Here is a 13,658-nt window from a genome sequence, read left to right on the forward strand (position 1 = left end):
GTTTGCTTTGTTGAGGATGTGTTGAGGGTAGGGGTCAGATGGAGAGCTGGAGTGGATGTCTGCAGGGTGTTCATGATTTTGATGTTGTCGTTGATGGGGGTCCAGAAGGCAGGAGGTTGGTCAGAGGGAAATCTGTGGTGTTGGTGGTTGTCCTAGGGCTCTTTGTGCTGAAGCTATCGTGGATGTCTGCAATCTTTCAGTGGAAGTAGGAGGCTAGGGAGTCGCAGAGGTCTTGGGATGGCGTTGGCGTAGGAGCTTGGGTTGGAGAGTTCCTTCACGACGTTGAAGAGCTCCTTGTGGCTGTGTGCTTTGTTGTTGATTCGGTCTTTGAAGGCGGTTCTTTTGGCGACTCAGATGAGTTGATGGTGTCTGTGGATGGCGTTTTTGAAGGCTGTGTGGTTGTCCAGAGTCTGATCTTGGCGCCACTTTCTTTTGAGTCTTTGGCAGCTTTGCTTAGATTAGTGGAGGTCGGCGGTAAATCAGAAGGCCTTTCTGTCGGTGCGTCTATTGAAGGGATTCTTGATTGGGGTGAGAGTATTGGCACAGGTGTTGACCCATTGCCTGAAGTTGCGGGCAGCTGCATCAGTGTCGGTGGTGTTGATGGGTGGGTTCTGGGAGAGGGTCGCGATAAGTTGGTCTTTGGGACCTTGTTCCAACTTGTGGGGGATCCATGGTTGGTGGTGGTGTGGGTTTCTTGAAGGAGAAGTAGATGCAGCGGTGGTCTGTCCAGTGGAGTTCTGTGGTGTGGCTGAAAGAGAGGTGATTGCTGGTGTAGAAAATAGGGTTGAGTGTGTGTCCTGCGGAGTAGGTTGGTGTCATGACAAGCTGTTTGAGGCCGAGGTTGGAGAGGTTTTGAGCAGGGTGGCGGTGTTGTTGTCATTGGTGTTCTCAAGGTGGAAAGTCTTCGAGGAGTATGTAGTCTGTGGTGCTCACAGTCGATTGCTTGCGGGCGATGGTGAAAGATGTCCAGCTGATGCCTTTGGTTTTGGCAGGAAAATGATATGGTGTGATTCCTGTGTAGAGGGTGTTTCCATAGTCCAGTCTGCTGGTGATGAGGGCCTGTGCGACGGTCGTTTTGTTGTCTGCTGGTAGCCTGCGGAGCGTGCGAAGGGTGTGGAAGCAGGCGGATGAGACTGTGTTGACTTCATGGATAGCTTGCTATCCAGGGTAATGCCAAGGTTGTGGACATGGTCTGTTGGGGTGGGAGGTGGTCTGCGGGTCACCATGTGTCAGTCCATCGCTAGGTGTTTTTCCCATAGATTAGGTCTTATGTTTTTTCACTGTGAGTTTGAGACTGTTATCCTTCATCCAGTCTGCTACGTTCATCATGCATTTGAGCAAGTTAGCTTTTGTGGTGGGGGATGACCTGAGTGTGTCATCAGTGTAGGATATGATGTTGAGATGTGTGATCCGACATCCAGCGGGGTCATGTAGGTGTTGAAGAGGGTCGGGCTGAGGGACAGTCCTTGGGGGACTCCACAGATGATCTTCTGAGGACAACGGTGGGAGACTGATCCTTTGGGTTACGTGAGCTACGAGGCGATCTATTTCACGGTTTTCATTGAATCCCGATGTTGTGGAGTCTGTTGATTAGGATGTAGTGAGAGATGATGCCAGACATGGCGGACAGGTCGAGGAGGATGAGGGCTGCTATTTCCCCATGGTTCAGAATGGCTTGGATGTCATCTAGGCTGTCTCAGTGCTGTGGGTAGCTCAAAATCCAGATTGAGAAGGGTACAGGAAGTTGTGGTCTTCTAGTTATTGGGTGAGTTGCTGGTTGATCGTTTTCTCGAGTAATTTTGCTGGATAGGGGAGGAGAGAGATGGGCCAGTAGTTCTTCAGTTCGGCAGATGTTTTTTTCAGGAGGGGCCTCACTTCATCGTGTTTCTAGATGTCCAGGAAGGAGGCTGTGGTGACGGACATATTCAGGGCTTCCTGAGCTTGTTACTGATTGTCTTGCTTCCGTGGCTGAAGACATGGTGGGACCAAGGGTCCATGGGTGCTCCTCAGTGTATGGAGGTCATGATAGAGATAGTGTCTTATGTGGTGAGGAGTTCCCAGTGGTTCAGAAGGTGTTTGAGGTTCGTGTTTATGCATGTGAGCTGGTTGATGCTGACTGCGGAGGAGGGTTGGCATTCAAGGTTTTCGTAGCTAGCTGAGATCTTGCTGTGGAAAAAGCCTGCAAGGTTGTTGAACAGCTCCTGGGAGGAAGTGATGTTGTTCTTGGTGGCTGCACGATTGGTGAACTCCTTCATGATGGTGAAGAGTTCTTTGCTGCGGTTTGTGATAACTTTGATGTGGTCTGCTAGCGCTTTCTTCTTGGTTTCCCTTAGGAGGCCGTGGTACTGGTTGAGGGCAGTCCTGAAGGTAGTGCAGTCTTCTGTTTATTTGCTGTCTGCAGTATTTGGAGGAGTGCTGTTCCTCTGTGAACCAGCTTACTCTTTTGCCTTCTTCTTTGACCTTGGATGTCTTGGTGGGGGTGATGCCAATGGTGTATTCGGTGATCCACTGGGAGATGCTCTTTGCTGCTTGTTCAGGTTTGTGTGTAGAGTCTAGGAGGTGGGAACAATGGGAGTCATTCCACTGGTCTTCTGATACTTTTTTCCAGTTCCTTCATGTGGATCTGGGGCCAAGGTGCCGGGGTATGTGTGTCTGGGGATGGTGAAGTGTATACTGTGGTGATTAGAACAAATGTGTGGTGTGGATGTACTTGACTGTCACTTTAGGTGAAGATGGGGTTGAACGTGTGTCCTGCAATGTGGGTATGTGGGTATGGTTGGTGATGAGCTGCTCGAGGCCGATGTTGCTTTAGCTTTCCAGGGGGTCGGTGGAGTTGGCATTGCTGGGGTCGTTGAGGTGGAAGTTAAGGTCCCCTGGGAATGTGTGGTGCTCAGAGTCAATTGCTTGCGGGGCGATGAGTTCTGGGATGGAGTTGCAGAAACTGGGGCGTGGTCTTGCTCGCCTGTAGGCAAGGGTGCCTCATGTGCTTTTTCCATCTCTGTGGAGTTGAAAGTTGAGGTGTTCCATTACCAGTGCCAGTTGGGATATATACCATTTTTTACCATGTGTAAGGGTGAGAGCAGGTCCTGGAGCTTCTATGTTAAGGAGTTGCAAATTATTTCAAACACTAGGATTTATTTTGTCCTCAGTACCTGTAGTCAGCTTTAGTACACTAGATGGGTGCTGAAGTGAGGACAGGGAAAAGAGAAAGGGTTGTTTCTGCTTGCCGAAACTCCTGAAGCTTTTGAAGACACAGATGCTAATCATATTTGGTATTGTAGGTAGTTGCGAAGAGTAGTAGAGATCCACTCACACGTTTCGATGTTTGTACAAACATTTTTCCAGCAGTGTGCTGATCATTCAATGCAAAGTTTACATTTGCCATGCAATAAAATATGTCTGTCTCCACACTGTCTCCTCTAACCTAATTTCCAGGGTATTCATCTGTAGCCTGTTATTGAAATGATTGGGAAATTTCTTGTTGACCACTACAGTGGCATTGGATCCTAAATTGACAAGCATTTTACATCTTGTCCCTTCTATCCTAGAATAATTTAACAGGCCATTATTAACTTCACTTCTCATTTGCAGCACTGCATTTTCACACTTTTAATCCAATTTGTCCATTCTGATTTTCCTTACAACATTTAGCAATATTCCCAATGCAACCATACTGCTCATTCACTTGTGCTATTTGTTATATGTGTGATACTAACAAACTTTATATCAGTGCCTAATAGAGTGTTTTAAATGCTGATTCCCTTTTGTACATTTCTTCCGCTTGATGGACATGTTGGTATAAATTTCTATACCCCATTCCTGGCTTCTATCCTTGTGCACAGCATCACGCTAACTGCATTGAATATTCAGTTAAATTACTTTATTGTATTTTTAATAATCCTTTCTTGCACTAATGAGGCCTTCTCTCTGGCCTCTCTGCTACAGCCAGGCACAATTTTATGACAAGACCGGAGGCTCTTATTATGCGTTCTTTTCATGCTTTATTTAAATAGCAGCAGTCAAGAAAACTACAACTCCCAGCAGGGTTAGCGACCTCGTAACCAATGGGAGTAAAACTGCAAAGACAACCAGCCAATCACTACATTACATGAACTATAGAGAGTACGCTTGACTGCGCACAGCCCTCTTTTCTTGCTGCTGCGCAGTCGAGATAAGTACTCTCTTTTACTCAGGAATTATTCTAACGTTTATTTACTGTGTGCTTGGTATATTTATGTTTAGTGCTTAATAATTGCCTTATTTCAAGATTGGTTAGCTTCGCGCGCTTTCAGCGCGCCTATATTTCCACCCCCCCCATTCCCCGACAAGTTATTTTGGTCCGCTGTCGAACGCGACTCAACCGTCGCGTTCGAACAGCTATTTCGGTCCTGTCAGCGGAGCGCGCTCGGCTCTTCATTGCGCGGCTGACGGGACGTTACCTGAGCATCCCGCTCCTCTTCCTCAGGTCGCTCCGACGGTCGGCTTCCTTCAAAAATACGCGTGTCTCCCGCTCCGCAGTCGAACTCGCCTTGTCTCCGCCCATTAGTGTTTTCCAGCCCCTGGGGGTGTATCCTTTCGGTTGGGAGCGTGTTGCTCCTTGGTTAACTCTTCAATACCCAGCTTTTGCTGACGTTTATACCATTTCCTTTCATTTTGCTCAATTGTTCACGGATAATAATGAATTCGAATTCCCCTTCGTTGTCAGAATCAGGGGAGGAGGAGGATTTGCTCAAACAAGATATAAGCGATTTTATCCATTCCTCCATGAAAAGTGCTTTTAAAGCAACGATGGATAAGATGTCTAAGAACATCGAAAATTCAGTGTTGTCCATGGTGTCCAAAGCCAAGGCCCATTCTGCGGGGGAAAGCAGAAAAAGGAAAATATTATCAAACAAATCACGTAAGGGCGCATTTAAGGCAAGTGAGCTTGGCTCACACCAGGATGAGGACTTGATTCCTCCTAGGCCTCCTTCCAAGGAGGGGATTTCGGTGCCCATTGCGGTATCTCACAAAAAATGCAAGAACAAAGCTAAGCATATTTCAGCGCCAAATAAATTAGTGATTGAAAAAATTTTGGACACAGATGATGATGATATGGACATGTCAGACCAGTCTGATAACCCTGATGAGGCATTTTCCCTTTCTTCCCCTCCTCGAAAAAGGACAAAAATGTCATCAAACGAACCCTCTTCCAGTGTGGTGGACGCCGAGGGCGTACCTATGTTCGACCCATCCCTTATCCACCACCCAAATTCAACGGAATGGCTCCCGTTGGATCACGTAGGCGCATATATTTCCTCTCGCTTACGGTTGCCTCTGGATAAACAGACTCGGGCCAAATTAAAATCGGAATGCCCCAGGCCAGCGTTGGACTCTAACATTACGGCCACTCCAATTATCGATGAGAGTCTCATCACATTCTTTACAAAATATGGCAAGGACCCCCGTAAGGGAGTGGATAAAGCCTGGACCACGTGCCAGGATAAACTCTTGGATGTAGTAGGACCTCTAGCGAGGATTTTCGACCTGGCCGAAACAGCGAGAATGGAAAACGTGTCAATTGACCCTGCTGATCTCTCGCTATGGATCCAACGGGCCTTTTGCCTCTTTGGAAATGCTAATTCGGCAATAATTCATGAGAGACGCAAAGGTCTTCTCCTAAAGATGGATCCTAAATTGGCCAATCTGGCCACTCGGGACCCCGGTGTCCACGCCGAGGGTAATCTGTTCGGCACTTCCTTTATCAAGGATCTAAACCGGTTTGTTTCAACTTTCTCGTCTATTGACAAGGCACAGCAATCGATGAAAAAGGTTTTCAATCAGCGGGTTTTCGCCCGGGCCGGTAGAGGTAGGAGTCGCTTTACCGGCCGTCCATACAGGAACCAAGGCTCCAGAGCATATTCAAACCCTTATGGCACCTATCAACACGAGTTCAAACCTCAATTTTACCCCCAGCGTTCAAGGGGATTCCGCGGTCGCGGCCAACGTTTCTCCAGATCGACCAACAACCAAGGTAAACCAACTTTCTGGCCTTCCCGTGGGAGGTCGGCTTTGTTTCTTCCAAAAAAAGTGGGAATAGATTTCTTCCGACCCATGGATTCTTTCCACAGTGCAGGGATATCGCATAGAACTTCTTTCACCCCCCTTTCAATCCTCTCTCCCTCCTCTTCCAAAGTTTTCTCTCGAAATGTCTTCTCTAATTTCCGCAGAGATTCAATCTCTTTTCACAAAAAAGGCTATCCAACACTGCAGTCTGGATCCGTCAGGTTTCCTCAGTTCTATCTTCCTTGTTCACAAAAAGAACAAGAAACTTCGTCCAGTGATCAATCTGAAAGCCTTCAACCAATTTGTGGTTTATCGTCATTTCAAGATGGAGACTATCGTCCATCTCAGGGATATTTTGCTCCAATTCGACTGGCTAGTCAGACTGGACTTACAAGACGCATACCTAACCATACCCATACATCCTTCCCACAGGAAATTCTTTCAATTCCAGTGGAATTCAGAAACATTTCATTTTTCCTCCCTTCCGTTTGGCCTGTCTTCCGCTCCCTGGTGCTTTTCAAAGCTATTAAAACCAGTGGTAGCTTATCTCAGGTCGTTGGGCATCAGACTCATCATTTATCTGGACGACATTTTGATTATGCACCAGAACAAGTCTTCCCTTCTGAATCATCTTCAACTAACTTCTACCCTTCTTTCAGATCTGGGCTTCAAGATAAATCTCGAGAAATCAGCAATCATACCTTCACAACAGATAGAGTTTCTGGGCTTCCAGATAGACTCTGTGTCAGCTTCCTTGCTCCTTCCTCAGGCAAAAATCTCAGCAATCAGAAAGGAGCTCGTTTTAACTCTACAAAAAGACTCTATTTCTCTCAGAGCCCTCTCAAGGGTGGTAGGTCTCCTCGCTTCTTCGATTCAGGCCATCTTCCCGGGACCCCTTCATTACCGCGCTCTACAACGCCTCAAAATTCTTCATCTTCCTCGAGGATTGGCTTTTTCCGACCTCGTGGCTCTCGACCAAGAATCACGAATAGAAATCCAATGGTGGATATCCCATTTAGAGGCCTGGAACGGCAGGTCCATCTTCCCCTCTGTGCCAGATCTTGTGTTAGAATCAGATGCAAGTCTCACAGGCTGGGGCGCCCGGTGTGGGGCGATATCGACTGGCGGTACATGGTCCGCAGGGGAGTCCAGATTGCACATAAATTGTTTAGAGCTTCTTGCAGGCTCCTTTGCGATCAAAAGCTTTACAAAAAACAGAGCTCAATGTTCTATCCTGCTTCGCATGGACAACATTGCGGCAGTACGTTATATCAATCACCTCGGGGGCACCAGATCCAGACCTTTGGCGCTACTGGCCAAGAGTCTTTGGGAATTTTGTCTGGCTCACAAGTTTTCCCTCATAGCCGAGTACCTTCCAGGCTCCTTGAACTCCACTGCAGACTGGCATTCTCGTCATTTATTCGATTCCAGCGACTGGATGTTACACCGCTCAGTCTTCCGGTATCTCGAGAGGAAGTGGGGCCCCTTTCAGATAGATCTATTTGCATCCAGACTCAATGCTCGGCTTCCCCGTTTCTTCAGTTGGCGTCCAGATCCTCTAGCATTAGCCACGGACGCGTTTCTTCAAGACTGGTCTCAGTCTCTCAACTATGCTTTTCCACCTTTTATCCTTATCAACAGAGTTCTAAATCAAGTCCGACGGCAACAGGCGTCCTTGGTTCTCCTGGTTCCCTTTTGGCAATCACAGATCTGGTTTCCCCCTCTTCTCGAACTTGCGGTAGACTTTCCAATTCTTCTTCCGAACTTTCCATCCCTTCTCCTGGACCCACTCGGGTGTCCCCACAATCTAATCCTAGACAGTTCTCTAACTCTGTCAGCATGGTACGTTTCCGGTCTTCCCAACAATCCTTCCCGATTTCGTCAGAAGCTACGGAATTTATCAACAATGCATGGGCGCCAGGGACAAGACGAGCATACGAGTCAGCTTGGTCTCTTTGGTCAAGCTGGTGTGTGGGACAATGTGCCAATCCCTTTTCAGCGGATGTCAATTTGATCATTAACTTCCTAGCCGCCCAGGCGGGTCTAGGCAAATCTTATCGGACAATAAATCTCTACAGATCGGCAATATCTATTAATCACTCTCTAGTAGATGGTATTCCTATCGGTTCCCACCCTTTGATCTGTCGCCTTCTAAAAGGCGTTAAGCTTTCCAGACCCCCTTCTGCCAAGTACTCTCATCTCTGGGATGTTTCCCTGGTATTGAATTTTCTTGTCGATTGGCCGGACAATTCTAACCTAACACTCAAAATGCTGTCTGCTAAACTTACTATGCTTCTGTGTTTAATATCCATGAAGAGAACTTCGGACGTTAAGTCTTTGGATGTTTCCGCTCGTCAATTTTTACCATCGGGAGTTCTGTTCCATATCTCCAAACGTACTAAGACTAATCTACATTCAGTATTTTACCCTTTCTTTCCAGATAAACCAAATCTCTGTGTGGGTCTTTGTTTAAAAGAATATAAAAAAAGAACTGCGGTCCTGAGAACGTCTTCATCTAATCAATTGTTAATATCATTTCGTAAGCCCCATAAACCTGTGTCTTCGGCAACTTTAGCTCGGTGGGTCAAATGGATCATGTCCCTGGCCGGGATTGATATTTCAGTGTTTGGGGCTCATTCAGCCAGGGGTGCCATGGCCTTCAAGGCTTTTGCCTTGGGTTCCAGTTTGGAGCACATTCTCAGGTCCGCAGATTGGTCCAATGATAACGTGTTTAAAACCTTTTACTGTAAACCTGTTACATCTGCCGCTTCTATTGTTGTTGATAAGCTTTAAACGCGCATAATAAGAGCCTCCGGTCTTGTCATAAAATGTAGATTTTCCTAGTAATTTATGACGGAAAGTCTTAATTTTATTAAAGACACGGAGGCGAATATTATCCCACCACAAGTACTTCTTTTAATATGTACTTTTTTCTTCCCTCCCAGCGACTCCGGCTCTTCCGCCAGCTTCCGGATGACTCCACCGGTTCTGTCCTCTCACCATGGATTGGGATGTCGCAGGACGTATCATCGCAACCTTCGCGGGAGCTACAAATTCATCCTCATACAGTTCGCATCATCGCTGTGCTGCAGGACTTCTGTTCGATTTCTTTGGCGTTTGCTATTATTGGACTCATCTACCCGTTGTTTTATGTTTCTAGCTAAATTTGCTCGCTCAAGAAAAGAGGGCTGTGCGCAGTCAAGCGTACTCTCTATAGTTAATGTAATGTAGTGATTGGCTGGTTGTCTTTGCAGTTTTACTCCCATTGGTTACGAGGTCGCTAACCCTGCTGGGAGTTGTAGTTTTCTTGACTGCTGCTTTTTAAATAAAGCATGAAAAGAACGCATAATATTCGCCTCCGTGTCTTTAATAAAATTAAGACTTTCCGTCATAAATTACTAGGAAAATCTACATTATTGTTCTGCACTGCAATGTGTACATTGTAATGTAAGCTTGTATCTTCTTAGGTCTCTGCTGCAGACAACTTTAGTTGTTTGTTAATAGAGCTGTGATTTCCAGTATACATGGAGTGGGCTTTGGATCTTACTCCCCTGCACCAGAATCAATGGCTACTTTCTCTCTTCTTGAGATTGCCACTGCCCCTGCCCCCGCATTACCCAACCCTACCTTGCTGTCACCACTTGGCAGTGTTTATTTTGCCCTAACACCTGCACTCTCTGCAATTGCTCCCTCACGTCTACTCATCCAGTCCATTTTTTTAGGTCGAGCGCGCAAGCACTCTGACCTGTTGTAATCTATCTGTGGGCTTTTAACCACACCCACAGCCCGCCCATCACTATCACTCGTTTGTGGGCTTGCCTTTAAAAAATCTTTTGTTATCATTAGTAAATGCTTTATGTTTGTCCCTCCTTGGGGCGGATTGGTTACCACTTTGGACAGCGACCCTGTTACATGGATAATTGCATGATGGCCGATACATTTGACTACATGCTCTTTTGCCTTTTGTGTCTCTCCTTTTCGCTCATGGTCATGCAGCTTTGGCACTTTGAATGGGCTCGCTTATGTCAACTGTTTTAAGTTTCATTTTCAATTTAAGTGGCAAGAAAAGTCTAGGTAGGAATTTACAATGTTAACAGCTCTAACTCGAACAAACACGAGTCCCATTGCATTGCAAATACTTGTTTATATTATATGCATAGTTATTTATTGATTTATTCATTTTAGGGCTGTCAGCTGCAACTTGCTGCTGGGCCGCTCCTTTCTTACAATGTTCTTTTCTGCACATTAGATGTGTTTGTTTTTTGTAATTTACCACTCCAGGGTGGGTATCTGCCATCTTGGAACGGTAAATTAAAAAAATCAAATCAACTTCATTATGAAGCATGGGTGCACACGACTCACAATGCATGCGTACTGGCCTTTGTTGAGAGCACCAATCCATTGCTGCTTTCCAGTCTGGTATTAGGAATGGATTGATGGCTCTCCATCAGCATACATATCTCTCATGGCCAGCACAGTTGCTAACCCCACCAGCGTACGTTCCCTTCTCTTGCCCCTAGGTCATCCAGCAACCCCAGTAATGCCACCCTTGGGGTCAGGTTGGTAAGTCTGACTAGCACTCGGGTAAGAGTTTTGGCTGTTAAGCTCCAGTGTCTGGCGATGTCCAGTCATAGCCATGTCATATGATTGAAATCTGATTCCATAGAAGCGTACCAGAAACACTTGGGTTCATGAAGCATATCAGCGTGCCACAGGTAGCATGATTTAATGTAGGTGATGTGTAAAAGCTCAGAATTAGCAGCAGTCTGGATGCTATTGCGATTTTTCAGGGGGTCATCCGTGCTTCACTCCAGTCTACGTTGTCAAGGGGTGCAACCCTCCCATTTCTGCTTCAGGGGTTCGGTGTGTTGTTGATAAGCAATTGATAGATCTTAGATATTCAAACACAACCAAGACCATACAACACCAGTTTGAACTCCAGAGGGCTGTACTCTCATAGATCAGAAATCTCTGATCTATTACATGCCATTGCATACCGATTCTGTGTTTGTAGAAATTAGTGTGTGTAAGCTTAAATTGTGGCTCTAATTCAGCAAACATTTTCATAAGGGATCCCATCCATGCATCCCTAAAGGTCATTATCCCAATCTTATCTCCCTGCTTAGTACCCCAGTTGATCAGAAAAGGCTCAGAGAGGGTCCTATTTATGATTACCTGGGATGTAAGATTCGTTATAAATAATTCAAGCTAGCCTGGTTGATAAAGAGTGATACCCTGAAACTATTCCAGGATGCTTGTTTCTGGTCCACGGAGGGCCTGGCCGGGCAGTGCGGGCTGGACTGTTCCCAAGAGGAACAGGGTCAAGACTGATTTGCATATGGCTGGGTCCAAACTGGGGTGGCATGGTGAGCAAAAGAATGATGGATTAAGCCCAGATCTGTGACTGGGGATGAGTGTTTGCATTGTTCAGCACTCCGTCCATCATCCTTTTGTGTTGCTAAAGTTGCCCTAAATGGGGAGAGTATGCCCAGACAGGTGTCCCGTGCTCACTGTGCCACTGGATTCAAGCTAGCCTGGCTGATGAAGGGTGATACCCTGAAAACGGTCCTAGGATGCTTGTTTCCAGTCCAGGGAGGACCTGGCCTGGCAGTTTGGGCTGGACTGTTCCCATGAGGAACAGTGTCAAGACTGATTTGCATATGGCTGGGTCCAAATTGGGGTGGTATGGTGAGCAAAAGAACAATGGATTAAACCCAGATCTGTGACTGGGGGTGAGTGTTTGCATTGTTCAGCATTCCATCCATCATCCATTTGTGTTTATAAAGAATTCAGACATATTGCAATATAGAGTGCCAAATCCCATACAGTGGAGGCCGTGGTCCAGACAAGACCAGTCTACTGTGTGGAATGCTTTCTCGAAGTCCACCATTGGTAATGTGCTAGGATCGGTTGTGTCCTGCTGGCAGGGCAGCGTCACATTAACATGTCCAAGGCAGTGGTGAGTGCTACAGTGGGTATAAAGCCACACAGGTCTGGGTGGACAAGGTGACCCAGAGCTCCCTAGAGGTGATATGGCAAGCTTTTGTGAATATTTTGAGCTCTGTAGTAATCAGCGACTTAGGCTGGAATGAGGCACAGTTATCTCTGGGCTGACCTGTTTAAGGGAGGGCAACTATGGTGGCCACATCTCGCTCAGACGGGAATGATCCCTTTTGGACAACACCCCATAGAGGTTCAGGACGTGTGGAATAAGGATGCAGGAAAACCTCTGGTAGTATTTGACTGGAAAACCATCTGGCCAGGAGTTTTCCCTGTATTCATGTCCTGTATGGCCTTTCCTACCTCCTCAGCCATCAAGGAAGCATTAAACACCAGCCATTGGGACTTTTTAAGAGTAGAAAGGGATATTTCTGAACGAAGTGGGCTGTCTTTCTTTACCTGGTGGGGGTTGGGAGGTGTATGAGGACTGATATTAGTCAGCAAATGCCTAAAATGACATAACGCCTGAGTTAATTCATAATAACCAGGATTATTCTGGTCACTGGCGGAACCGCCAACATAGACAGCCACTTTAACACTCCGAGCGCCACAGCTGTACAAACAAACAGCATGGCGGTCACCGCCAACAGACAGGTGGAAGACAATGTACCGCCCACACCATTATGAGAGGCCAATCCACCACCTTTTCCGGGGCGGATTCAACTTGCACAAAAACACGGCGGAAACAGGACTTGGTAGGGAAAACTCTCACCTCTACACACCCCACGAGGAACCAGGACACCATGGAGCCGGAACTCCATATTCTACCTGCGATTGTCTTCCTGCTCCTCTACCAGGATCACGACCGACGGCGGCGGCGACCACAGTGAGTACTGCACCTACGACACAGGGGAGGGGGGAGGAAAAAGAGAGTGACACACACACGCAACACCCCCACCCCCACCCTCACCCACAACAACACACACACAAATACATGCTGAAACATTACATTTACACTCCTCACCCCCCTGGAAGAACGCAAGGACAAAAGGAAATGAGGTGAACAATTGCAATCAGGAAAAATCCATTAATAAAAAATATATATACACTATTAACAAATATGTACACCAAGATTTCAAGTCCATCTACTGCACCTACATACTCCGTGGACCACTGGGCCCAAAATGCATGGGAGAGGCCCACACTCAATACCCGATCCAAACGGAAAGAACACTGCAGGGGCATCAGATCGAAATAAAACAGGCACCTCAGGGGGAAGGGAAGAGGGGGCACCTCAGCCGAATGAGTGCACGACACCGGCTCCACGAGGGGGCTCCGTGACCATTGATGAATCCTGGGGAGTACAAAGCCACAGTCTCTCAAGTCTCTCCAGTGGGTGGTTTGCCCACTGCTTTATCCTGGGGAGTGCAAAGCCACAGTCTCTCAAGTCTCTCCAGTGGGTGGTTTGCCCACTGCTTTATCCTGGGGAGTGCAAAGCCACAGTCTCTCCAGTGGGTGGGTTGTCCACTGCTTTATCCTGGGGAGTGTAAAGCCAAAGTCTCTCAAGTCTCTCCATTGGGTGGGTTGCCCACTGCTTTATTCTGAGAAGTGCAAAGCCACAGTCTCTCCAGTGGGTGGGTTGCCCACTGCTTTATCCTGGGGAGTGCAAAGCC

General features: G+C 47.0%; 1 protein-coding gene across 1 annotated transcript in view; it reads left to right on the plus strand.

Annotated features, from left to right (window-relative positions):
- Nucleotides 1–13,658, plus strand: part of CFAP20DC (CFAP20 domain containing) — a 1,731,599-nt gene that overhangs the window by 1,469,509 nt on the left and 248,432 nt on the right. The gene's annotated exons all lie outside the window — the stretch shown is intronic.

The sequence above is a fragment of the Pleurodeles waltl genome, chromosome 9 (genome assembly GCF_031143425.1).
Source record: "Pleurodeles waltl isolate 20211129_DDA chromosome 9, aPleWal1.hap1.20221129, whole genome shotgun sequence".
Taxonomy (NCBI): Eukaryota; Metazoa; Chordata; class Amphibia; order Caudata; family Salamandridae; genus Pleurodeles; species Pleurodeles waltl.